Source organism: Panthera tigris, chromosome A1 (genome assembly GCF_018350195.1).
Source record: "Panthera tigris isolate Pti1 chromosome A1, P.tigris_Pti1_mat1.1, whole genome shotgun sequence".
Lineage (NCBI taxonomy): Eukaryota > Metazoa > Chordata > Mammalia > Carnivora > Felidae > Panthera > Panthera tigris.
In genome coordinates this window covers 194,348,490-194,374,162 of record NC_056660.1, presented here as the reverse complement: position 1 = coordinate 194,374,162, position 25,673 = coordinate 194,348,490, and the positions used below count along the sequence as shown (strand labels likewise).

At 48.8% G+C, this 25,673-nt stretch overlaps 1 long non-coding RNA gene across 1 annotated transcript; it reads right to left on the bottom strand.

Annotated features, from left to right (window-relative positions):
- Positions 1-17,474: 17,474 nt before the first annotated feature.
- Positions 17,475-23,861, bottom strand: LOC122231757. Its single transcript, XR_006208992.1, has 2 exons — positions 23,753-23,861; positions 17,475-17,774 (listed from the first exon to the last, which is right to left on the bottom strand). It is a non-coding gene; the product is annotated as an uncharacterized LOC122231757 (long non-coding RNA).
- Positions 23,862-25,673: the final 1,812 nt, after the last annotated feature.

Sequence of the window (25,673 nt, the reverse complement as noted above, 5' to 3'; positions counted from 1 at the left end):
ATTGTTACAGGGACCAACTCATGATAAATGGATACATGGAAATAGATGAGTTTATTAAATAGATGAGAGAAATAAGCAGATGAAAGTAAGTTAGCAAAGCATGGATGGACGGACACAGAGATGGATGGGTAGATGGATGGATGGATGGATGAGTGGTTGGATGATGGATGGATGGATGGGCAAGAAGAGAGGTAGATAATCTCGGTCCAGGATTATTGGATTTTGGATCACATGTCTATGTTTAGATTTGGGTCCCTCTGTTTACTGACTCCTACTGGCCATGTAACCAATGAGGGGGTTGTACTAAAAACAGAGATCATCAGTCCAGTGTGCCACCTTCCCCAGGAAATTATGAGAACTGCCTGAAAGACGAGCTGAGACAAAGCCTTGCCTAAAACCGCATGCAGGGGTGCCTGGGTGGCTCAGCCGGTTAAGCGTCCGACTTCGGCTCAGGTCATAATCTTGCGGTCCGGGAGTTCGAGCCCCGTGTCGGGCTCTGTGCTGCCAGCTCGGAGCCTGGAGCCTGCTTCGGGTCCTGTGTCTCCCTCTCTCTCTGTTCCTCCCTGTGCAGGCAAGGACTGCCTTCAGCATAGGGAATAGAGCCAACGATACTGTAACATTGTCCAACAGTGGCAGATGGTAGCTATACCAGCGGTAAGCATGGAATAATGCGTAGAGAAGTTGAATCACTATGTTGTACCCCTTGGAACTAATGTGAGATTGTGTGTCAGCCATACGCAGATTTTAAAAATTAAAAAAAAAAAAAAAAAAAAGGGTGACTGATAGAGGAATCGATGTAGGACCCGGAATTTATATGACACACTGAAGATCCTACTCCTCCGAGTGGCAGTTGAGTAAACCGAGGGCCTGGTGTGTCGGGGCAGCCTGAGGCCTGTGTCTGGGCCACACGCTTCTGCCGCGCCATCCAAAGCATGCCATCCTCCCTGACACAGCCCCTCTACTGTGATGCTCAGCTCGGCTTCCCTCTTCAGAATCACCCTGATAATCCAGCCTCCAGGGCAGCGTCCAGAGCCCAGCAAGAGCAGAATCACCTGGGTGCCTACTGACAAGCGTGGCTTGTGGGTCCCCTCCCCTGTCCCCTGAATCAGAGGACTTTGATGTGCCCAGGTTGAGGAGAGCCGGCTGGGCGCCTTGCACACAGCGACTGGTCGATAAATAACCTCTTCATTTTGCAGCTGCTTTGCTCGTCCAGATTCATTGGTTCGAGTGTGGTGGGGTTGAGGCTTGAACACCGCTCTCCCGCTGCCTATTCCGGGGCCCCTACCAGTGCCTCCCTCCCCACCCACCCCCCCCCCCGCCCCCACCACCCGAGGCAAGGAAATGGCCCAAATGGCCTCTTGATGGCCCTCAGCTCTAAGATTTCAGACCCCTCAACAACTGCCTGACCCAGGCTGCGGATTTCAAGCTAAGCCCACTGGCTTTCTCCAGGCTGCTGCTGGGATCCTTGAAAACCCAGGGATAAGGGAGGCCTAAGGGAGATAAGTGGTTCTTGTTCCTCCTCCCATCTGGCTGCCACCCAGATGAAGGCCACTCTGATGCTTCTAGTAAAGTCCCAGGCATGGAGCCATGGGGCCTTGCAGGAGAAGTACTTGTAGAAACACCAAGGTTGTTTCCCACAGTTGTTCTTGGCCCTAGCTGTTCATTGCAATCACCCGGGGGTGGGGGTGGGGGGGCGCAGCTTTACAAAATATTGCTCCCTGGGCCCACCCCAGAGACTCTGAATTCATTGGGATGAGGTGCAAGCCTGGGCATCGGACTCTTCAGACTCCCTAGGTGGTGCCAGTGTGGAGCCAGGATTAGGAAGCAGGGCTCAGAGGCATCCCCTCTCCAGGGATTTGCTGTGCTTTCCAGCTGGAGTGCTAAGCATTGAATCCGCATTTTCCAGATGGGGAAAAGGAGACTCAGGAACCTTGGGCAACATGTCCCAGAGCACATAGTGGGCTCCTTAAAAGGTGGGGAAACCAACCCCGTCTACCTGGTGCAGAAGGGGAATTTAATGCACGGGTACGAGCCCAGAGACTAAGAAGGCAGGGGTGACTGTCAGACCTCCCCCAGAGAGAAGAACCAGGAAAGAGGGGACAGGCCACTCAGGCTGTCTCCCCCTCCCCCCGGAAGGACGCCCCTCCTCTCAAAATCCAGATTGCTTATGGGGGTGGGGTTGGCTGAACTTGGGTCCCTTGCAGGGCGGGGATGAGGGGAGGCTGACCCTGTGCTTGTCTGACCCTGAGAGTGAGCGCATCCTTAAATTTTGCCCCTTAGGTGCCTTAGACCTTTGGTGCCCGTCACCCTAGCGCTAGGCCAGGCCTGTACTTAGAGGGCACTCGGAGTGACTGCCCACTGAGACCACATCAAATAGGTACTGGATGCCTCCCCAAAGGACATCTGGATACTGTTAGTGAGAGGAGGGACATAGATGCTGGGCAGGTGAAAATACCTGTGCTCGTGCCCAGGCTTTGGAGCAGAGCAGTCAAAAACATGACTCTGGAGTTGGCGGATGCTGGATTTAAATCCAGGGCCTCCCCTTAATATTTACCCGATTTCCGTCAAATCGGCTTGCTCTCAGAGTTTCGATGTGTTTATCTGCAAAATGATGCTAGCAATGGTACCATTGGGTGACCTCCGTCTTCTGCCTCTTCATGTCTTTACCCCTGTACCAACAATGTTCTCAAATTTTCCAGTGAGGTCACCTAACTGCAAGGGAGAGTGGTCTTGGGTCCCTGGTGGTCTGGGGATAGAGTCTGAAACCACTCACAGCAAGTACTACCTTCTCTGAGACGCACATCAGCCACGCCACCGGCAGGTCCACTGGGGGCCTGTACCCCAGGAAGCCAGGGTCTGTGTCCACAAAAGAGACGCACACAGGAATGGTCATGGCGATGTCACTCAGAAGATCCAAAAACTGGACACAAGCCAAATGTCCGTTGGTCGCAAGATAGGTAAACGGAGCAGTACGCACGACCGTGGAAAACAGGGAACCGGTGTGCGCAAATGGCATCGATGAATCTCAGACCGTATGTGGAGGGAAGGAAGCCAGAGCCCAAACAGCACAGGCTCTGTAACATGCGGAGCTCAGGAACAGGCAAAACTAATTCTCTGAGCTATACTACAAAAATCAGTGAGCTTTGTTGTATGTAATGCCGACTAAAAAAAATTTTTTTTTTTAATTTAGGGGCACCTGGGTGGCTCAGTCGGTTGAGCGTCCGACTTTGGCTCAGGTCATGATCTCACAGTCCGTGGGTTCGAGCCCCGCGTCCGGCTCTGTGCTGACCTCTTGGAGCCTGGAGCCTGCTTTGGATTCTGTGGCTCCTTCTCTCTCTGCCCCTCCCCTGCTCGCACTCTGTCTCTCTTTCCCTCAAAATAAATAAACATTAAAAAAATTTTTTTGTAATTTAAAAAAAGGAAAACTATGTGATTTTTGCAATCTACCCAAATATGTTTGTACTTACTTTAACAGCGATTTCCCCTGAAACGTCTCCTGGAACATAGGCCTTGTGTTTTGGGTGTATTTCAGTCGCTCCTTCCCAGGGCCCACCTGCCCTTGCAGGCACACTCCCAAGTTAAGAAGCTCCCCTCCACCCCCCCCCGCCCCACCCCCACTCCAATTTGCATCATCTCCATAAACCTCCAGAGCCAAGAGTCACAAAGTAGCGGCTGTGAGCCACAGTCAGCCCTCCTCACGTTCTATTTGACTCACGCTTTGTTTTTTTAATTCTTAATTTCAAAAAAAAAAAACAAAAACAAAACAAAAAACCCCAGCTTTACTTCCTTGCCAACTTCTAAAAATTGGGAATTTTTACAGAAAAAGGCAGGCTTGTCTTGAAATTCCGGATGATTTAAAAAGGGGGGGCTTGTTGGCAGCAAAGCGCTGGAGCTCAGATGCTGCGGGTTATGGATGGGACACGAGTGCATTGACCCCAGCCCCACCAGGCCTGCCTCGCTCATTCTTGTGGCTTCCCTGGCCTCTGCTAGCGTTTCCATGTGTGTGCTTGCTCTCTCACCTCTGTCTCAAACCTCCGCTGCTCCCCCATCCAAGTCCTTCCCTGGCTTCCATGTCCCTCCTTCAGGAAGCTTCCCAGATAGGCCACCCAACGCCGTGCTCTCCCTTCTAGTTGAGGGGCCGGTAAACTACAGCCCGGGGGCCAGTCCCCCACCACCTGCTTTTGCACTGCCTATCACCTGAGAATGGTGCCACATTTTTAAACGATTGAAAACATCAAATCCAGTGTAATACTTTGTAACGAGTGAAGTTGAACTCTCTGTGTCCATACATAGTTTTATTGGAAACCAAGCACGATTGTTCATTACGTATTGCCTGTGACTGCTTTCATGGCACACTGGCAGAGGTAAGTAGTTGCAACAGAGACAGTGTGGCCCAAAAAGCGTAAAATACTTGCCATCTGGCTTTTTACAGAAAAGGTGTGCCGACCTCTGCTGCAGCTCTAGCCTTCCACGGGATTGTTGCTCTATGACCTTAACACACTTTGCTGTGCGGATAATGAGATAATTTGCTGTCTTATATTCTTTAATGAGGTTGTGTCATATGCCTCCTTTGTACCACTCCCTCCATGGTCTTAACTGTGGTGGAGCAGATTGTTCTCTGCCTTAGGGCTTGGGAGAGCCGGAACAGCCTGAACCCCTGAAGTGGATTTGGAAAGAGTCTGAGGACGATGTCCAACCTAAAATGCCAAAGGAGACACACACTTGAATACCTACTTCCTCTTTCATTGTCGCTGCTTACAGGAACCCTGGAACTCCAAGTCGCTAGCCCTGGAAGGAACTTCAGAGCGCCTTCCATATATCCATCCATCCACCCATCCATCCATCCATCCATCCACCCATCCATCCATCCATCCTCCACCCATCCATCCATCCATCCACCCATCCATCCATCCATCCATCCACCCATCCATCCATCCATCCATCCACCCATCCATCCATCCACCCATCCATCCATCCACCCATCCATCCATCCATCCATCCATCAAGTTGTTCATTCATTCATTCACTCACCCAACACTATCAGTTACTCCTGTATGTCCGGTATTGTGCTGGCTTAGACTGTAGGTAAAACTTGGTTTCTGCCTCCAAGGAACACAGAGCTTCGTGAGTGAGACAAGTCCAAGGCCAAGTCAGTCATATTTCTGCATGAAAATCCTTCAAGGGAGATGTGAGCACACAGCCAAAAGAGATGCTAACTCTAACTCCTTAACTCTGCAATTGAAGAACATGAGCTTAACCAGAGAAGGCAAGAAGCTTGCCCAATGTCTCACTGCAAGTTAGTGACAGACCTGGAATGAGAGTCCTTTCCCCACGTCCGCTTGTTGGCACCTGACTTCTTCACTTCTTCTTTCGCTCACTCAGGCAACAAATATTGCGCAGTCCCTCCCAGATGCCAAGCGCCACGCTGGGTGCTGGGCATGCAGTAGCGAGCAAGACAGACACACTTCCTGCCCGCCAGCGCTTCCATAGGGGGCTGTAGACAGAAAACAAGCACATCAGCAAATAGATCAGTCGGATGATTGTCGCGAGCTGTGCGCTCTGAAGAGAATAAAGCAGAGGCAGGGCTAGAGCAGCTCGGGGCTGCTCCGGTACCATGGCCAGGGAAGGCCGCTCAGGCCAGATGACCTGGGAGGGGCCCCGGGGCCACCAGGAGCCAGCTGCACAGACAAGACAGGTGCCAGTGCCGGCAGAAGGAGCAGCACCAGCCAGGCCTTGTCTTGTGCGACCTGCAGGATCCAACCCCTTACTCTGCTTTGAACAAAGAACCGAAAACTGGAAGATGTCTTGAGGTGATTGATCTTTTTGGGGTTTGGCTCCAGTTTTTTGCTTGTTTGGGGTCCGACTGCTCGTACTAGATGGAAGCCTCACAGAAGGAGCTGCTCGATCACCACTTTGTCCCCAGGGCCCAATGGGGGGTGTTGAGGTGGAAAGTCAGTGGGTTTGTGTCTAAGTGCTCCTCCACTGATGGTAAGTGAGGCTCTGTAGGGTGCCAGTTGGTTACCAAAAAGTAACAAAGCCTCCTTCTCCCCTCCCATAATTGCCCCACTTAGTTCATTAAAGGATTATCCCTGAGACTGGGTAGGTGGGGGGGCAACCTGGGAGTTCTGGCAGCAGCACAACCTCTCTGAGGCCTGGGGGCCCCCAACAGGGGCAGCAAACAACTGGGTTGGGATCAGGGAGTCCTGGGTCTAATCCTAGCTCTGCCCCTGAGTGACTGTGTGACCTTGGGCGGGTATCCTCCCCTTTCTGGGCCTCAGTTCTCTCATCTATGCAATGAATAAGGTTGGGGTGAGAAGAGTGGCTTCAAACTATGCTTCAAGAAGTCCTAGAGTCCCAAAGAAGGGTTCCTAGGGGTCGCCTTGCAGGGAGAAGCAGAAGATAGGACACATAGAAGTGGGACCCCTCCCCCACCCCACTCTTTTCAACCGGAACAACCCTAATGTAATCTGTTTCTCATGCTGGGTTTCTTCATAAGGAGGTGATATATGCAGTGGTAATGAAAGCAAACATTGGGGTTCCTGGGTGGCCCAGTTGGGTGAGTGTCTGACTCTTGATTTTGACTCAGGTCATGATCCCGGGGCCATGGGATCGAGCCCCTCATCAGGCTCCATGCTGAGTGTGGAACCTCCTTAAGACTCTTCCTCTCTTTCTCTCTCCCTCTGTCCCTCCCTCCCCCCACCCACCATCATGCACCCTCTCTCTCTCTGAAAAAAAAAATACTAAAAAATTAAAAAATGTTTAAAAAGAAAGCAAACATTGAGCCCTCACACCTTGTCGGCTGCATGTTGTGCAAAAATGTGTGCAAAGTGCTTAGCGCAGTAATCCTGCATAGCATTTGTATCACGAGGATGCACATTTCCAAGAAACTGAGGCCGTTCGATATCTACGGTCCAGGAGCTCAGCTAGGATGCAAACACTTGGAATCAGGCCCCTTTCAACTGCCCCTTGATCAAGAGTACAGACGTTTTGTGTAAGGCTGATAGGCTCTTGAGGGTTCTGCCAGTTACTAACGCTGTGGCCTTGAGTACCTGGAAGGTTCCTGAAGGAGATGATACACGTGAGATGCTTAACATCATACTTGGCTTATGGGGAAGGCTCAGGAATCATTAGCTGTTATTATGATTATTAGTATTTTAATTTCATGTGAAGACTGATTCCATTCCTAAAATGTGCTTGGAAAGGCCTGGAGTAAATGATCCCTAAAGCTCTTACAGTCCTGGCAGTCTCCTTCTCAGAGGGGGGGATGATGCCATGGGTGGGCAGTGCCCCGCTGCCCCGAGGGGTGGGGGTGGGGGGTAAGGTGCTGGCCAGTAAAGAAGCTTTCACTGGTTTTTACAAAATGAGAAAAACAAAGGACGAGCCAGTGAGATTTTCATAAAGTTCACTTTGTTTTATGGAAAGGACTGTCTTTGAATCAGAGGTGAAGGCCCATCTAACAACAAAAATATCTGGTGATTTTTTTTAAGGAATTCTTTTTAAGTTTATGTATTTATTTTGAGAGAGAGAGAGACTGGGGGAGGCACAGGGCAAGAGGGAGACAGAGAATCCCAAGCAGGTTCCATGCTGTCAGTGCAGAGCCCAATGTGGGGCTCGAACTCACGAACCGTGAGATCATGACCTGAGCTGAAGTTGGACACTTAACCCGCTGAGCCACTTGGGTGCCCATGTCTGGTGCTTTTTGAGCACTCACTGTGTCGTCTTCCACAGAGGCTCTTGCTTAATACTCCCAAGATCCCCCACGTCGTTGAGGAAACGGAGGTTTAGCAAAGTCACTAATTTGCCCGAGGTCCCACAGCCGAAAAGCAGCAGAGTGGGCACTCACACTGAAGCCCTAGAAACAGCACAGCTCTGTTCTCTTCCCTAATATGCTGTCCATCCTGGAGACTGCTTTCATGTTGAACAGCTGTCCTGAGATACAATTTATATGCCATCAGATTCACCTGGTTAGGAGGGTGCAAGTCAAAGGCTCTCAATTATTTATCAAGTCATGCAACGACCACCACCATCTAATGTTTGCACATTTTCATCACCCCAAAAGGAAATCTCATCTCCAGCCCCTGCCAACCACTAATCTACTTTCTGTCTCTGTAGATTTGCCTACAAATGGACGTTGCGAATAAATGGAATCATACTGTAGGTGTTCTTTTGTTCCTGGCTTATTTCACTGAGCACGTTTTTGATGCACCCCTGTGGCTCATCCACGTGGTACCATGTATCATTACTTCATTTCCTTCTATGGCATAATAAAACTCCTTTGCGTGGGTATAGCCCGCTTTGTTCATCCTCTCATCAGTTGATGGACAGCGGGACTTTCTCTACTTTTAAGCTGTTAGGAGCAATGCTGCCATGAACATTTGTGTATGAGGTTTTTTTTGTGTGTGTTTTTTTGCGGGGGTGGGGGGGTTGTTAATGGTTTCTTTTCGTGGACAGGTGTTTTCATTTCTCTTGCGTAGATATGTAAGAATAGAATGGCTAGGTCATATGGTAATGCTATCCTTAGCATTTTTAAGAGCTGCCACACTGTTTCTCAAAGCAGCCATTTTCACTCCCACCAGCAGGATATAAGGGTCAATTCCTCTACGTCTATGTCAACACCTGTTAATACCAGCCTTCTTGGTCATTGCCATGCTAGTACATGTCAGATGGGATCTCACTGCGGTTTGGATTTGTATTTCCCCAGTGACTAAAGACATTGAGCATCTTTTCATACGCTTATTGACCTGTGGTGTATCTTCTCTGGAGATATGTCTATTCAAATCCTTTGCCCATTTTTTAGTTAGGTTTTTTTTTATCATGATGTCGTTGAGCTGTAAGAGTTCTTTATTCTGGATACAAGTCCCTCATCAGATATACAATTTGGGAATATTTTCCCCATCCTGTGGCTTGTCTTTATCTCTTCTCAACTGTATCATTTACAACACAAAAGTTTTCATTTTGATGATGCTCATTTTATCCATTTTTTTCCTTTTATTGCTTATGCTTTAGGGGTCATACCTAGGAATTCATTACAATCGCAAAGACTTACCACTATATTTTCTAAGAGCTTATGGCTCCTTAATTTAGGTCAACGGTTCATATTGAACTATGGTTTGTGTTTATGAGATATAGGCATCCAAATTCATTCTTTTATATTTGCAAATCCAATTGTCCGGCACCATGTGTTGAAAAGTCTATTCTTTCCACATAGAATTGTCTTGATATCCCTGTCTGAATCAATTGACGATAGATGTAAGGGTTTATTTCTCAACCCTCGATTTTCTTCCAATGACCCAGATGCCTGTTTTTAGCCAATATCACACTGCCTTGATTACTATAGCTTTGTAGTAAGTTTTAAAGTTGGGAAGTGTGAGTCCTTTACCTTTGCTCTCCTTTTTTAAGATTGCTTTCTGGGCTCCTTGCATTTCTATATGAATTTTAGAATTAGCTTATCAAACCCTGCCAAAAAAAAAAAGTCCCCACTTTAAAAGTGTTCTTTCTCGGGGCGCCTAGGTGGCTTAGTTGGTTAAGCGTCCGACTTCGGCTCAGGTCACGATCTCGCGGTCTGTGGGTTTGAGCCCCGTGTCAGGCTCTGTGCTGACAGCTCAGAGCCTGGAGCCTGTTTCAGATTCTGTGTCTCCCTCTCTCTCTGCCTCTCCCCCGTTCATGCTCTGTCTCTCTCTGTCTCAAAAATAAATAAACGTTAAAAAACATAAATAAATAAAAGTGTTCTTTCTCTTATGAAATACGGTGATAGGAGATAGTAATTTTTTTTTTTTGTAATTTTAGGGACCCCTGGGTGGCTCAGTTGGTTGGGCATCTGAATCTTGGTTTTGGCTCAGGTCATGATCTCAACGGTTTGTGAGTTCAAGCCCAGCATCGGGCTCTGTGCTGGTGGTGTGGAGCCTGCTTGTGATTATCTACTCCCCCCCCCACCCCCGCCGCCGCCCCGCACTCTTCTCCTCCCCTGCTTGTGCTCTTTCTCTCAAAATAAAATAAACTTAAAAAAATGTTTTAAAAAATTTAGTGACCCTATTATTTGCAAAAACAAGCAAACAAATAGAGAAAACAATCCTGTGTTAGGTCCTCAAAATTGTGGGGGAATTTTACCAATCTGTGGAATCCAAAAGTGACTTAGAAAGTCCTAGAGTATGGGTCAGAGTTTGAAGTAGGGCAGAGTGTGTACTGATGAGGAGGAGGAGGAAGAAGAAGGAAAACAGAGATGACATCCAGCGGGGCCCAGAGGGGTCCCTGGACCCCTGTTGTAACATAGATCTGGCAGTGTCCTAAGGACAAGAGGTGGGACATGGAAGGCCCTGTTCACATAAAAGTCCCACGAGACTCCTGGGGAAAAAGTCACTGTCAGCAAAGGGAACCAGAAGTTGGCCCTAAGACCGGCACCACTTGTCCAGGTGAGGGAACGCAGTGATATGGTGTACCGCCTGATGTCTGAAGTTCAGGCATGGCTAACACAGACTGCGTGCTGCCTCTGAACTACACACTTTATACGCAGCATCTCATTTAACGCTGGCCACAATCCTGGAGTTCACATTATAGTTGCTCGTTTAATTGCCTGACACAGCCCTGTCCAGAGACCATGTGAAGCACATATGTGATTTTAAGTTTCCAGGGGCCACATTTAGAAAGGAGAAAGAGGGGCGCCTGGGTGGCTCAGTCGGCTGAGCGTCCAACTTCGGCTCAGGTCATGATCTCACAGTCTGTGGGTTCGAGCCCCGCATCGGGCTCCGTGCTGACAGCCCAGAGCCTGGAGCCTGTTTCGGATTCTGTGTCTCCCTCTCTCTCTGACGCTCCCCCGTTCATGCTCTGTCTCTGTCTCAAAAATAAACGTTAATAAAAAAATCATTAAAAAAAAAAGAAAGGAGAAAGAAATAGATGAAATTCATTTTGGTCATTATTTTTATTGAACTCTATGTATATCCAAAATGGTTGTTTCCAACAGGTCATCAATATTGAAACATTTATTAGAGGAATCTTTTTCATTCCTACTTCTTACTAACACTCTGAAATCCAATGTGTTTTTATACATGTCCAGCGCATCATGACTTAGATGTGAAATATTTGATCTGTATTTAGTTTTCACAAAATTTACAGTTGAAAAGCGGCTTCACATTCCCGTTATTTCAAGCATACTTAAAAGAGAACCGGGTATCTGCTTTTATTTATTTATTTTTCATTTTTTTAATGTTTATTTATTTTTGAAGGAGAGACAGAACATGAGCAGGGGAGGGGCAGAGAGAGAGGGAGACACAGAATCCAAAGCAGGCTCCGGTCTCTGAGCTGTCGGCACAGAACCCCATGTGGGGCTTGAACTCACAAGCTGCGAGATCACGACCTGAGCCGAAGTCGGACGCTCAACCCACTGAGCCACGCTGGTGCTCTCAAGTATCTGTTTTTAAATTTAAATTAACAAAAATTAAATAAAATTGAAATTTTTCCTTGGTCACACCAGCCAGATTTCAAATGCTCCATAGCCGAGTGTTAGTGGCTCTGCCATTGAACCCACAGGCTAGCAGTGTTGTGGATCATGAAGGCAGTGACAAAGTCAGCTTGTGGAACACCGGGTCCCTTGCATTGTGTGGGCACACAGTAGGCATTCTTGAACATTTATCAAATAATACATAAGTGGATGGATCAGTAAGCAAATTGAGCTAGTGAGCAAATGCAATAATGAGTAAAAACCAAGCAAACTAGGCCAAATGCCCTGCCACAAGTAAGTGGCAAGGAGGGAATTCACAGCCAGGTCTGACTCATTCCAAAATCTATTGGCTGCAAGAAACATATGCGGACATAGGAAAGGAAAGCGGAAGCCTAGGCCATTGAGCCAAGGATCATCAGGGTGTCCTTAGTGCCCTGCCAACCTGCCATAGGCCCCCTGTCATCCACCCACCCTCCCCAACCTGCTGTGCCGCCTTTGTCCCGGCCAAGCTCTAGGGATGCTCCGGGAGCCCAGAGGATGAGAGGCTGGAGGGGCAGGTGACGCCATGAACATGGTGACAGCCGGCTGCACCACACACAAGGGCAGAGCTCTGGGCACAGGAAATGCGCACCAGCTGCATAGACAGAGCCCTCGTTTGTCCTGAAATCTACAAGACTGACCTCATCTCTGGTCACAAGTCCTGGTGCTGAGCCAAAACTGGAATGAGAAGCCCAGGGAGACTTTAGTTTCAGTCACAGGACTTCAGAGCTGGAAAGACTTGGAGACATCAGCTCATGCAAACATTTATTCTGTAGGCCCGGGAAAGGCAGAGTCCCATGCACTGTTACCCAGTGGTCTCTTTAAAAGGAAAGGCCAGCGGCGCCTGGGTGGCTCAGTCGGTTGAGCGTCCAGCTTCTGCTCGGGTCATGATCTCGCAGTTCGTGGGTTCGAGCCCCACATCAGTCTTGGTGCTGACAGCTCGGAGCCTGGAGCCTGCTTCGGATTCAGTGTCTCCCTCTCTCCCTACCCCTCACCCACTCACACTGTGTGTGTCTCTCTCTCTCAAAATAATAAATAAACGTTAAGAAAAAAAAAAAAGGAAAGGCCACATCTTACTTTTGCTGTTGCTATGGTACCATTACTTCCTTTCTCTCTAATGATACCATTTCTGGGTTCTCTTCCAGCCCCTGGCAGTCCTTCTGTTCCCCCCGTGTTTCTGCACCCCACTGTTCTTCAGGGAGTAGCCACAACACCAGAAATCTTAGCCGGTTCTGCTTTGAGCTTTTGCTGATTATTTCCTCTGCCTGAAATGCCTTTCCTGCCTTGCTCTTTACTACTCCAGCCCTCGCGGTCTCCGCCTGGCTACCTAGCACCTACCTTCAAGGTCAGGCTCAAATGTCATGGCTTTGATGAAGCTTCCTCTGTCCCACTGAACTAGTTACTGTATCACCTCCTGCCCTTACTCCATCAGGCTCTCCATGGCAGCTATTGGACAATGGAGAAAACCAGGTGGTTTTACCTCTGTGTTCCGGGAGGGTGTCCGTGGCTGAGACCCCAAGGTTGAGAGGAAGTTGTGGAAATTAAAATTGGAAAGAAAGGGTGGGGCCGGGTGGGAGAGTGGGGCAGGTTGTGAGCAGCGGAGAAGGGGGGCTCTGGGGACCCTGCTGTGAATGCCTGGAGTGGAGTTCTGGACATCTGGTCCTATGACAGGGACATTCTCGGGGGGACCTTACTTGATCCCACGTTGACAAAAAAACGGAAAACAACAGCGTTGAAGACGTGATCCCTGGCCTCCCGAGCTTCAGCTGTCGTAGAGGAGTCTCACGTATTCGTTCCTCCATTTAACAAGTGCTAACTGAGAGTTTGCTTTGTGCCAGCCACTGTCCTAGGCACTGAGAGTAAAAGTAGGTTTGTGCGTGTGTGCGCGTGCGTGGGTGGGTGTGTGTGTTTGCGGAGGGAAAAGGATAAACACGTAGCTATTAATTCTTTCAATGGGCTAAGCACTGTTCTACATGCGAGGGATACAACTGTGGATGAGGCAAGTATGTTCCTGCCTCGGGAAGTTCCTGTTCTGGTGAAAGAAGACAGATATTGAATAAGCCATGACAAGTTTAACAAGTTCAGTGCATTTTATGAAAGGAGCGTAAAGAGCAGGATGGGAACACGCAGCAGGGGATCCCATCTTGATCCAGCGCCCCCAAGATGAGGCGACATTTCGTCTGCCCCTCAGAGATGAAAAACAAAGATTTCACAGATGTATGTGAAATACAGAGTGCAGGGTGCCGTGGGGGTACATCTGGAGGGCACAAAACCTCGACAGGGCTGAAAGGAAGGCCACTTGGAGGAAGTGCCAGCCAGTGATCACCTACGTAGATCTAATTATAGATGGAATTAGACACACGGAGCAATGAAACCCGGTAACAGCGGATCTGAGCTTTCCTGAGGAAGTGACACTTGACGTAAGATGTGAGACATGCATGGCAGTTAAACGGGTGAGAAGGGAAAGACCCTGAAAGTGTTCCCGGCAGTGGGCCTGGCATGTGCAACAGCCCTGAGGTTGAGGGAGTGTCGTTCTCTGGGCCCCATTTCTCTCTCCAAGAGCTTCGATGAAGATATGCAGGTCCAGACCGTCAGTGAGAGCAGAGGGCTGCTCTCGGTACCCAGAGAATACCCAGTGTTTCACTCTGTCCTTGGGGCTTTCCAGGCACCGAGAGGCATCTCCCTCGGACCTAATCCTGGACCGAGTGTCCAAAGAAACTTTAAAGATCATTGAATTTAGCATCATCCCTCCCTTTCCTGAAAGGGAATTGAGACTCAGAGAAAAAGCAAGGGTCTCACCAAGATTAGAGGTCATCATGCTAATTAATCACTAACTAGGTACCGGCCATTTTGCTAAGCCCTTTACTATTCAACACGAGGTAGAGACAATTAGTGGTGTCATTTGACCAATGAGGAAACTGAGCTTCAGAGAGGACATCTTGTCTGACATCACACAGCTAGACATTCCCAGAACCCTGAAATCCAGGTAGCTGACCCCAGAGCCTGTGCTCCTATCCAATGGGACTCTTTGGTGGGAGTTGGCCAGAGCCCAGATTCTCTGACATTCAGCCTCATGCTTTTGCTACGGGAGGCCTCCACATCCCTGCACCAGGACTGACTGACTTCAGGCGGGTCCACCCCTAATTTTGCCGGGTACTAAGCAAGAGTGCACATGGAGAGCCCCGTGGCTTCAGCCTTCCCTTCCTCCTTCCCTTTCCACAAAGAAGGTGCTTACACCTGCCAGCCCAAGCTCCACCCACTCACCACCCTTACTCCTGGCCAGGAAACAGCACCAATTTGGCCCCCCTCCCACCCTTCAGGGGTGCGCAGCCTGCCTTGGGTGGCAGGTGCCCAGCAGAGGCCCGCTGCACAGGCCTAGGAAGCTAGTTGGGGGTTTCTGAACAGGACAACCAGATCCTGGGTGCCCAGAATGTGACCCAGAAGTGGAAATCCTAAGCTTGGGGTGAACCAGCCCACTGGCTCTATATACTCTGACCCCATGGGGAGAATGCAGCTGTGGGAGGGGCAGGGCAGGGCCCAGGAGCTCTGGGGTGAGGGGAATCCGAACTACAGACAATCCTGGGGTTACTCCTGGGTCCCCCCTTTGCTCCCATAAGGCAACTTCCCAGCAGGACTGAATGGTACATATTCCTTGTGCCCCTACAAGACACACAGCCCATACCCATCCTGCTTCCTGGGCCCTTACCTAACAGTGACCCCTGCCCCGCACCGAAATCACCCCATCCCCACCTTGGGTCATGCCCCAGCTTGTGCAAACCACAGTCCTCATACTGTGCTAAGGCAGGATGAGTCAGGGGCAGAACTCAAGGTGCTGAGCCCTGGGAGGCTGCTCTGAGTGGAGAAGAGGAAGCTCTGAGGCCCAGAGAGAGAAGTGAATCAGGCAGGGTTCAGATCTGGGTTCCGGCCTCGACTCAGCAAATACCTGTAGCAGCAAGGGGTGTGGGGGAGGGACCCGGGCACACCTGGTTTGGGGTCAGGCACTGTTGAGGAAGTATTTTACCAGGGAAGTATGTAGCTGTCATCTCCAATGTTGCTAAAACTGCAATTTGTTTAAGGTTGGGGGGGGTGCAGGGGGGCTCTGTGTGTGTGCACATGTGCGTGCCTTTGTGAGTATATATATATATATATATATATGCATGTGTGTGTGTGTGTGTGTGTGTGTGTTATATGTGTGTGTGTGTCTCTGATGTGGGCACATGGCTATGCATACAGCTATATGTTTGTGTCTGTGTGTGAACGTGTGGACCACTCTACCTATGCCTGTGTGGCTCTGTCTGTGTGGCCGGTGTAACTTAGGTTGTGTCTAAGTGCAGCAAGCAAGGGGCCCCCCAAACTTGGTGCCTGGCGAACGACACCAGAACCTATCATCTCAGCCACTAGGACAGCCACCACGTATGATCTCTCTCACTATTATGAGGACCTATTGGATACCAAATACATATTTGTTGAATTGAGAGCAGAGAGGCCCCCACCTGGTTCAGCTGCCTGGGAAGCCCCGGAAGTCCCAAGGAGGAGGCCCGGGGTGGGAGAGGAGCTTCAGCCAGGCTGTTCCCAGTCCTCGCTCAGGACACAAGTCTCAGAGGACCTCTCCGGCCCTGGGACTTTGATTTGGTGTTCCCCTGTGCCCTGGTCAAAAGTCAGGAAACAGGGCTCTGAGCTGTGCGATAACCTTGTTGTGGAAACTTGAGTAAGTCCCTTCCCATCTCTGGACCTCGGTTTCCTTATCTATTAACAGGGCAGGTTGGATTACAGACGTCAACGGCCACCTCCAGTCTCTCAACATGGTGTAGGTTTCACCTTCCGGACTTTTGTCCAGAGGCCCCTGCCCATCTAGACACTGGAACCATTTAATTGCCTCTGAGCCTTCTGCTCATTGTACAGCCTCCGGGTCCCAGCTCAGGCAGCAGGTGGGGGTGCTAACAAGTGCTGCTCTTCAAGTCTTCACGCTGTTTCTGGGTTCTCTGCCATGACTGCCCCGGGGTAACCCCCAGGCATTGTAAATTAAGATCACCTTTGCTAGAAACACACTTATTGACATTCAGGCTTGAGAAGGGAACATCTTGGGGAAATGGTGATGGAAAATGCAGTCCTCTAACACCTTGGCCTCTGGGCCTCTAGAGGAGGAAGCATTCTGTGAGCTGATTTTTCCAGAAAGTTGGGGTGGGGTGGGGAGAAGCAGGAAGTACTGTGGATTAAAACGCTAAAATTTTCTTTTGTTTGAAATATTTCAAGTAGGAACCTTCCCAGATGTACTACCTGCTCCCTGCCTTCTCAAACAAGAGGCAAAGCGTAATTTCAGCTTTACTTGATGACTCAGGGCCATTATAAAACATTAATGGTGGAATTGAGTTTTAATACGGTGGTGTCCTCGGGGCTTTGAAGGTATGCTAGGCTATTTTCGCCTACACTGAAAGAGTCAGGCTTTTCTTTTTTCGTATTTTATAATTGCTCATTGACAGAGTGTCAGCTGTCACTTATTTCCGGGGCGCTTCTGTCTCTATTTTTTTTTACAACAGTAAATCCGTTAGAGAACTCCATGCCTGCACTGTGTAGAAAATGAGTATATGATCTCTGGGCAAGGGGCTTTTTTATGAATGAAGTACCTGGTAGAATCCATTGTAGCTACCCAGAAGCCTTTTTGTCTCCAGGATTTATTAGCCAAGTGACCCCCAAAAATATCTTTCTGTGGCTCAGTTTTCTGATCTAATAATAGTAACTGTCCATAAGGTTATTGCAGCTAAAGCACTTAACACACTTCCTGGCAAGAGTAACTACTCCAAAAATGTTATTTTGTTTTATTCTTTTTTTGCCCCTAGGGAGAGAAAACAGGCTGAGTTGTTTTATTCTTAACTAGTATCTTTGTCCAGGTTTTGGGTCAATGACATTGCTAGATAGCTACTTGAGTTCTACATGAGTGAAATGATTCATTCCTAAAGAATGCTTTGAGCTGCAAATAATAGAAAATCCAACTAACAGTGGCTTAAACAAATAGGTGTTTGTTTTTATTCTATCACAAGAAGCATACAGGCAGACAGCTGTTGGCATTAGTGTACTGGCTTAATGTTGTGAGGACAGGCCCCTTTGCAATTCTTTTGGCCTCTGCTTCATGGTCACAATGTTGCTGCTGCAATTCCAGTCATCACATCCTTTTCCAAGGCAGGAAGAAGGAGACAGGGTGATGCTGGCTGTCTACTTTCCCAGACACCTACTTTCCCCAGCAGATTTCTCCTTGTCTTATAGTCTATAATTGGGTCACATGGCCACTGTTAATGCAAGGGCTCTGAAAAACAAGAAATAGGGGTGTCATGATTAGGTTAGGCCAAACATCTCATCTCTCCTGGGACTTACCTGCTACCATCCCCCATCCAGCGTTCTATTAATGAGGAAGAAAGGGAAATGGAAATTGGGTCAACAGCTAACATTGTTTATTCCAGTAACTATCATAATTATTTTCCATTAAAAATAATAATAATTCTTTCATTGTCTTAATTAGGGATTTTTGATTGCAAGTGACAGAAAGTCAAATAAGACTGACTTAAGCAAAGATAAATACTCAGATAAGGAGAGGAATTAATAGAAAAAGGAAAGAAAGAAGGAAAGGAAATCATGTTTTATTATTAAATATTATTATATATATTTTATATTATTACATATAAATAAATTGACTCATATTTCTGAGAAGTCCAGGAATAGTTTGGCTTTAGCTAAGTCTAGGACCAAATGTGCAAACAACTCTGGCAGAACATTGCCCCTCTCTGCCTTCTGTCTGTTTTGCTTTGTATTTGCTTAAGGATCAGGTAGATTCTCCTCACACCTGTTGGTGTCTGGGAGCTCCAAATTCTCATTCTCCCAGGCTCTTGTCCAGCAGAAAAAAGAGTGAGTCACTTCTCCCTGTCACTATAAGCCAAAGTTCCAGGCTAAATGTTAGTTGGCTGTGATCGGGTCACAGGCCCGTCCCTGAGCCAATCACAGTGACCATAGGGAATTCAGGGCTCTGATGGGCAAGGCGGGTCTCAGACCCAACACTGGAGCAGAGGTTGGGTCAGCTGCCCCAGACCACTGGTCAAAACTGAAAGTCAGAATGGGCTGGATGTCTCATGGAAATCAGGTATGGAGCCAGAGGAAGGGGGTTTGGGGGGTGGGGGTGGACACAGGAGCAGCCAGAGAGCTTTGCAGTTTCCAACACAGACCTATGAATTAGGAAAACCAGGGTTTCTGGCCCCTTTTTGCAATGGGAAAAACTGTCCTAGAAAGGCAAAATGACATGCCCAGAACCATTTAGTTCATGGGTGGTTAGGATGAATCCTGGTGCATCTGGGCTCCCAGTGTTTCCCCAATCCAAATCCTGAGCTGACCAACAACTGGTCAACCCAGGGATTGTTCAGGAGCCACGGGGCGTGGGACAAACGAGTCAGAGAGACCACCAAGAGAGATCGCTGGTTCCACATAGTCTTTTTTGAAGCTCCTTTACCTCCGTTGTCTTATCAGCTTCACACTACCTTTTGAGGAGGGCAGGCCCAGAGACAGGTCCATTCTACTGAAGAAGACAAGACGATGAGGGGACACCAAGACAGAGGAGTGCTGGTAAGCTCTATCATTTTTCTAGCACTTACGTTGTGCCTGGCCCTGCATTATCTCAGGCATCTCTTCACAACACTGTGAAGAAGTTACTGTTGGCACTGACAGGTAGCTCAGGCTCGGAAAAGTTAAGCAACTTGCCCAAGATCACACAGCTAATAAGAAGAGAGGCTAGGGGCACGTGGGTGGCTCAATCGGTTGAGCGTCTGGCTTCAGCTCAGGTCATGATCTCAGGTTCATGGGTTCAAGTCCTGCATCAGGCTCTGTGCTTACAGCTCAGAGCCTGCTTCGGATCTGTGTCTCCCTCTCTCTCTGCCCCCTTCCCTCTTGTGCTCTGTCTCTCTCTTTCGAAAATAAATAAACATTAAAAGGAAGGAAGGAAGGAAGGAAGGAAGGAAGGAAGAAATGAGACTGGGGCTTGAAGCAAGTCTGTTTACAACTAAATGAATGAGCCTCCATTCAAGCTGGGTTCTTAGCAAAAGCAGACCTGCCTACTGTGAGCTGAAAAGCAAAGCGGTAGACATGTGGGGTGCCTGGACAGCCTGGCAAAGGCAGGATGAGTGTCAGGAAGGCAGCCCCAAAAAAGCATCAACAAAGAGTCAGTCCTTTTTTCCTTCTTCATGACCCCTAGAATCATGCCCCTTCTACTTTCCTTCTGTGTCCCCCCACCACCACCACATTATCTATTCATGACAGCTTCAGCCCAAAAAACTGTCCCCCAAACTCCTGGGATCAACCCAGGAGAAAGGATTTGGCCTGGGAACCTCGGAACCTGCATTTGAGTCTATCCCTAACTCACTGGGCGAACCTAAGGAAAGCCCCCTCTCTGAATCTCAGTTTCCCCACCTGCAAAAAGAGCTAATTGGACTCAGTCATCTCCAAAGTCACTTCTGGCTCCAGCCAGAATCATTGTCTCAGGTTCCAAGATTTCTCCACCCCTTGCCACAGCTTCAGATTTCTTGCCTGGGGGAAGAACCCAGGCAAGTTGCTACAATTCAGCTCTCTAGCTGCAGAGAGGCAGAGAGGCATGGCTCCCAGCCCAGCAAGGAGGTTTACCTAACCTCAGCAAGCTGAGCAAATCCCTGAGAACAAAACGGGGAGAGGACCTGAAGAGGGAGGGGATCCAGTGAGTCTATTCCTGCCTTGCTGAGCCAACTTTAACCCTTTCCACTCTCCCCCAGCAACAGGAAGGGAGGGCTTCAGGGCAGGGCATGCTTGGGCTTCTAGCAAGCGCTCTGTCCCAAAGCCAACTTTCCCTAAGGGAGGCCTCCAAGGAGCAGCAGCTGCTGGAGATAACTTTTGTCCTTCATAGACCCAGATGCAGGAGATCAGAGCTGGAAAGAGCTGGGAGGAGCCCCCACTCCTTCATTTGCAAGTCAAGAGGCTGAGGCCCAAAGACAGGAGTAACTTGCTCACAAACGTAGCTTTCGACTCACAGGGAGGGGCCCAGACCAGCACAGTGCCAAACATGTAGATTAATAAGATTCGTTGAATGGCAGGGACTTAGGCCTCCTTGACTATATACCATATTGCCTTTTAGAATTCTTAAATCAAAGTTTCCAGCCCCAAATTAGAAGCAGATTGTTGAGGCCTGTCCATAAATTCCTCACTTGAACCTGCAGTGACTAATTCACCCATGAGTGTGGGATCAAACCCACCGTGGCTATTAAAAATTTAATACAAAGCCCCAGTGCCTTGGGGCTGTGCTTTCTTATTAGCCCTGGAACAGGGCGAAGCCTGCATAATCAGTCAGGCTGAGCCAAGAATGCAGAAGAGTCCCTTCCCTGAGAAGCTCTCTGGGGGAGCACTCTTCCCCTCTGGGGGAGCATTCTTCCCCGCTGGAGGCATCCTGGAGAAAACGTTCCTGAAAAAGGAGTATCTTTTTTCTGTATCAGCCTTTAATCACAGGCCGAGTGGGGAGCTCCCCAGCTGAGAAAAGTATGGATTAATACAGATCACACCCCCTCCCCAAACCCCTGCCCCTAACATCTCCTCCGTACAACTGACATTTCACCCTTAATGTGAGGCCGACTCCTGGGTGTCCCCAAAGCCTGTGTGTGACCCACAGGGGAAGAAGTGGATGGAGGCCCAGACTATTGGTGAATTGTAAGCAGGGGGCATATTTTTGAGCTGGGAAAGCAGCCAGACTGCATCGAAATTGGGCTCCTGGGCTCCTACCTCCAGTGAGGGGGTGCAGACAGGAGGGGGCTCTGGGTGACCTGAAGATGGCAAGGGGCGATGCAGCCTAGCTGCCTTACCTGCTCAGACTGGCGACACATAGGGCTGATAGGACCATAGAGAGCAGGTGGCTTGTGAGCCCTGGGCCACCTTCCTGGCCCAGCCTCCCTGGGAGGTCCTTGGGAGAGGTACAAGCTCTGTGCCTGGCATTGTGCTAGGCATCAGGGGTAAAGTAACAAAAGCCACACGGTGCCTGTCCTCAAGGACAATGACAAGTAGGAAATACAAAGGTCGTTTCAGTTGTGCCCAAACCCCAATGCTGAGCTCTTTGGCAAACCAGCCTCCCACAGGGATCGCTGAGCCATGTCTGTTATTCACCAGACACATATTAGCTGCATCCCTGTCTCACGAGCACATCCAATCCATCAGCGAGCGCTCTCGGCTCTACCTCCAAAACGTACACCCGGAATTCCACCAGCCCCTCTGCCCTTGACCCAGATGCCATCTTCTCTCCCGTGGACGGCTGTTTCCTGCCTCCTCTCTTGTCTCCCTTTAGTCTAAGAAGCAGCCAGAATGACTTTTTTCTAAGATGTTAAGTCACTCTCCTCCCCAAACCCTCCATGAACAGCCCATCGCCCCAAACATGAAATCCACACTCTGTACCATGGCCCCGGACAAGACCTTCATCCCTTACATCCTGCCCACCAGACACCCTCCCCCTCTGCACAGGCCTCCTTTCTCCTCTTTGAAGATAACACTCGTTTCTTTCTCTGGGCTCCTACCCTTGCTGTTCCTCCCTGGAATCTTTGTCTCAGCTCACCGTCACTCAGGTCTCCACTGAAAAGTCACCTCCTCAAAGAGGCTCCCCTCGACTACTCTAACCAAAACCCCTGCCATGGCTCACTCTCCATCACGTTCCCTTATTTTTATTGTTACCGTACTTACCAGTCACTGAAATTATCTTATTTGTTTCTATGTTTATTGTCTGTCAATCTCCACCCACTAGAAAGTCTGCCCCTTCAGGGCAGGATTTCTACCTTTATTTTTTTCATCACTATTTACATAGCCTCTAGAACCCAGGGCCCAGTAGCGTCTGCAAAAAATGTTGTGACCTCATTAAATGGCTTGTGTGATTCTCAGACATACGTTTTGGAAAGGAATGTGGAACTTAAACCCATCTACCTATTTATCAGTTGGGGAAATGGCAATACAGAGAGAGACCAGGATTTACCCAAAGTCATACTATCCATTCAGTCATTCATATAAACTAATACATGGATAAGAGGAGGCAGCCATGAGGATATGAGAGGGACAGTGAGTGCCAATGTCCTGAGGCAGGACAGGTATAGGAAAGCAGTTAGGAGATGAGCGAGGAGGAGAGACCTGTAAGGTGAGGTGGCCAGGCAGTCAAAAGCCAGGCCATGTAGATGCAGCTTGGGTTTTAGTCCCCCTGAAGCGGGAGAGGGGGAGTTATTCCACCCACTTGGGTAGGGTGCTGATAAAGCACGGAATTTGGGAGACCAATCGGGCACCCCTGAGAAGCCCAGAGTGAAGATCCCGGGGCTGGGCAAGTCCCCCTGGTGTGTTTGCAGGGCGCCACCCACCTGAGCTCCACTTCGGCTCCAGGCTGCACCCAGAACTCAACTAGTGTGAAGGCAGCGATCCCTGCTCAACCCCGTCACCACTACTATGCCCCACGTGCCAAATTGCCGCATGGCTGGTTACTCATACCACAGGCTTTGGACCAATTAAGTGAGCAAAGAGGGTGGTTAACAAGGAGTAAACAATCTAAATGCCCATAATTACACTGAGGCTTTGCCGTAATACATCGAAGCCGAGAGGTGGGAGGGGAGCCGGAGGGAACAGGGGGTCTCCTCTCCTTTGTTCTGTATGGTCCGCCCCACTGAAATTTCTTCCCCCCAGCCCACCCCATCTCACAGTCTGATATGGCAGTCTGCGATTTTCTTGTCTCTTCACTTTTTTTTTTATTCTGGTGGAAGAGGGTGTGCATGCTAGGTCCCAAGCACTGGGATCACAACAGAACACAGCAAAGCGCCCGCCCTTGTGGAACCGCCACTGTAGTCAGATCATCGACAGGCACACAAATAACTAGGCAATGCATACATGCTACAAAGAACACCGATGTGGTGTAAGAGAAATAGGAGAGCTGCTGGGGGTTGGATGTTAACTCATACAGTGTGCTCAAAGAAGGCCTTCTGATAAGGTGACATGTGGACAGAGATGGGAAGGAAATCAGGGCTCGGCCATGTCGTCACCCAAGGGAAGAGCATTCCGCATGAAGGGTGTGACAGTAACAAAGACGCTGAGACACGCCTGCACCCGGAGGCCAGCATGGCTGCAGCAAGAGAAGCCACGTTGTAGGACCATTTGGGGTTACACAGCTATGGGGGGAGGGTGCGGGCAGAGTGGGTTCCAGGTAGGCAGAACTGCACGTGGGAATCGCTCGGGAGACAAATGCCTTCTGTTTTTCAAAGGACTTACCTTGTTTGATCCCTAGAACACAACCGTAGGGCTAAGAGGGGTAGATTTCATTTTCCATTTCACAGCTGAAGACCTGAAGCTCTAGAATGTCTACCCGTTCAGCCAGGATCCCTACCTTTCGGGTCAGATCTGCAGCTCGTTCCTTTTGACACGGTGCCATTGTGAGCTGGCTCTCAGGCAAGCCTCTGATTGGGTTACAAAGTTCAAAGCAGAGTGAGGTGAACCAGGTTGCCAAGCAATATACAGAAGGCTCCGTGGGGTTTCTATAGAGAGTATTAACACATCCCATAAGGCCGTAGTCATCTACCCAACACGGCTGAAAAACCTAGTTCTTGTCTTTTGAAGGAACCTTCATAGAAGCACTGAAAGTTAGGGGCCCCCCGGGTGGCTCAGTTGGTAAAGGATTAAGTGTCAGACTTCAGCTCAGGTCATGATCTCGTAGTTTGTGAGTTCGAGCCCTGCATCGGGCTCTGCACTGACAGTGTGGAGCCTGCTTGGGATTCTCTCTGTCTCCCCCTCTCCCTCTCTGCCCCTTCCCCGCCTGTGCACACACACTCTCTCTCTCTCTCCAAATAAATAAATAAAGTTGAAAAAAAGAAGCATTAAAATTAAAAAGAAAGAAAAAAGAAACACTGAAAGTTAGAATCATGTTCATGTCAGATCCTAACAATATTTCTGGAATGAAATTCTTCTCAAGCATATTTGTCCTTTGGAATCTCTCCAAGAAGCTTCTTGCAGAGTTCCAGATAAAGAGAGCAATCTAAAAAGTGATATGAAAGATTAAATTAAGATTGCCACCCAGAAGACCAGATTCCCCTGCAAGACACACACACACAGATTTCATGAACATTTCCACAAAATTTTCTCTAGATTTGCCATTATTTGTCATTTGCCTCTGTGCCATCGATGTTTACTGAATTTCTAATATGACTGTTACTGTCATTTTCATTATTCAGTTTCTATTTGTCACCATATCAAGTGAAAATAACTAGATGGGCTGTCACAAAATTTGGCAGGAGTGTTTATAAACATCTTGTATAAAATATAGGCTGTGTAGGAAACAAAATTTTTTTTTGCAGGGCTCAGATGGGATGCATCTCAAAGAGCAGGGGAGTCATCTTAGACACTACCAGGGTTGCTGATGAAGACAGACAAGCCACAGGGGGCGCCCGGAGCCTGTTTGGGATTCTCTCTCCCCCTCTCTCTGTCCCTTCCCCACTTGTGCGCTCTCTCTCTCGCTCTCTCTCTCTCTCTCTCTCAAAGTAAATAAATAATCTTTAAAAAAGAGCAATAGAGAGAGATAGGCCACAACCCTTAAGAAACTGTAGAAAGAAACACAAGGAGGGATTTACAATTTAAGACCCACATTGCAAGTCACAAGAGCAGACGCTCTGAATCACAGGCTTTGATTCATGATAGGGCTGGTTATCCCATGGGCCACTCCGTGTAGCATGATCCAGGGATCTATTTCTTTCTTTCTTTCTTTCTTTCTTTCTTTCTTTCTTTTTTTTAACGTTTATTTATTTTTGAGACAGAGAGAGATAGAGCATGAATGGACGAAGGTCAGAGAGAGAGGGAGACACAGAATCTGAAACAGGCTCCAGGCTCTGAGCTGTCAGCACAGAGCCCGATGCGGGGCTCGAACCCACGAACTGCGAGATCGTGACCTGAGCTGAAGTCAGACGCTTAGCCGACTGAGCCACCCAGGCGCCCCTCTTAATAATACTAATGATACTGACAAGCAGCACAGGGACCACACACCCCCGGTGGGCCTCCCTTGGAGCATTATACCCATGTCACGATGACTGGGGAGCATTTCTGTTTAGTGTTGAACAGTGATTCTCAAGCTTTGTGGTGTCTGACTGCTTTACAGTCTTACCTTGTTAAAACCGAGAAGAACATTCTAAGTATTTACCTGGCG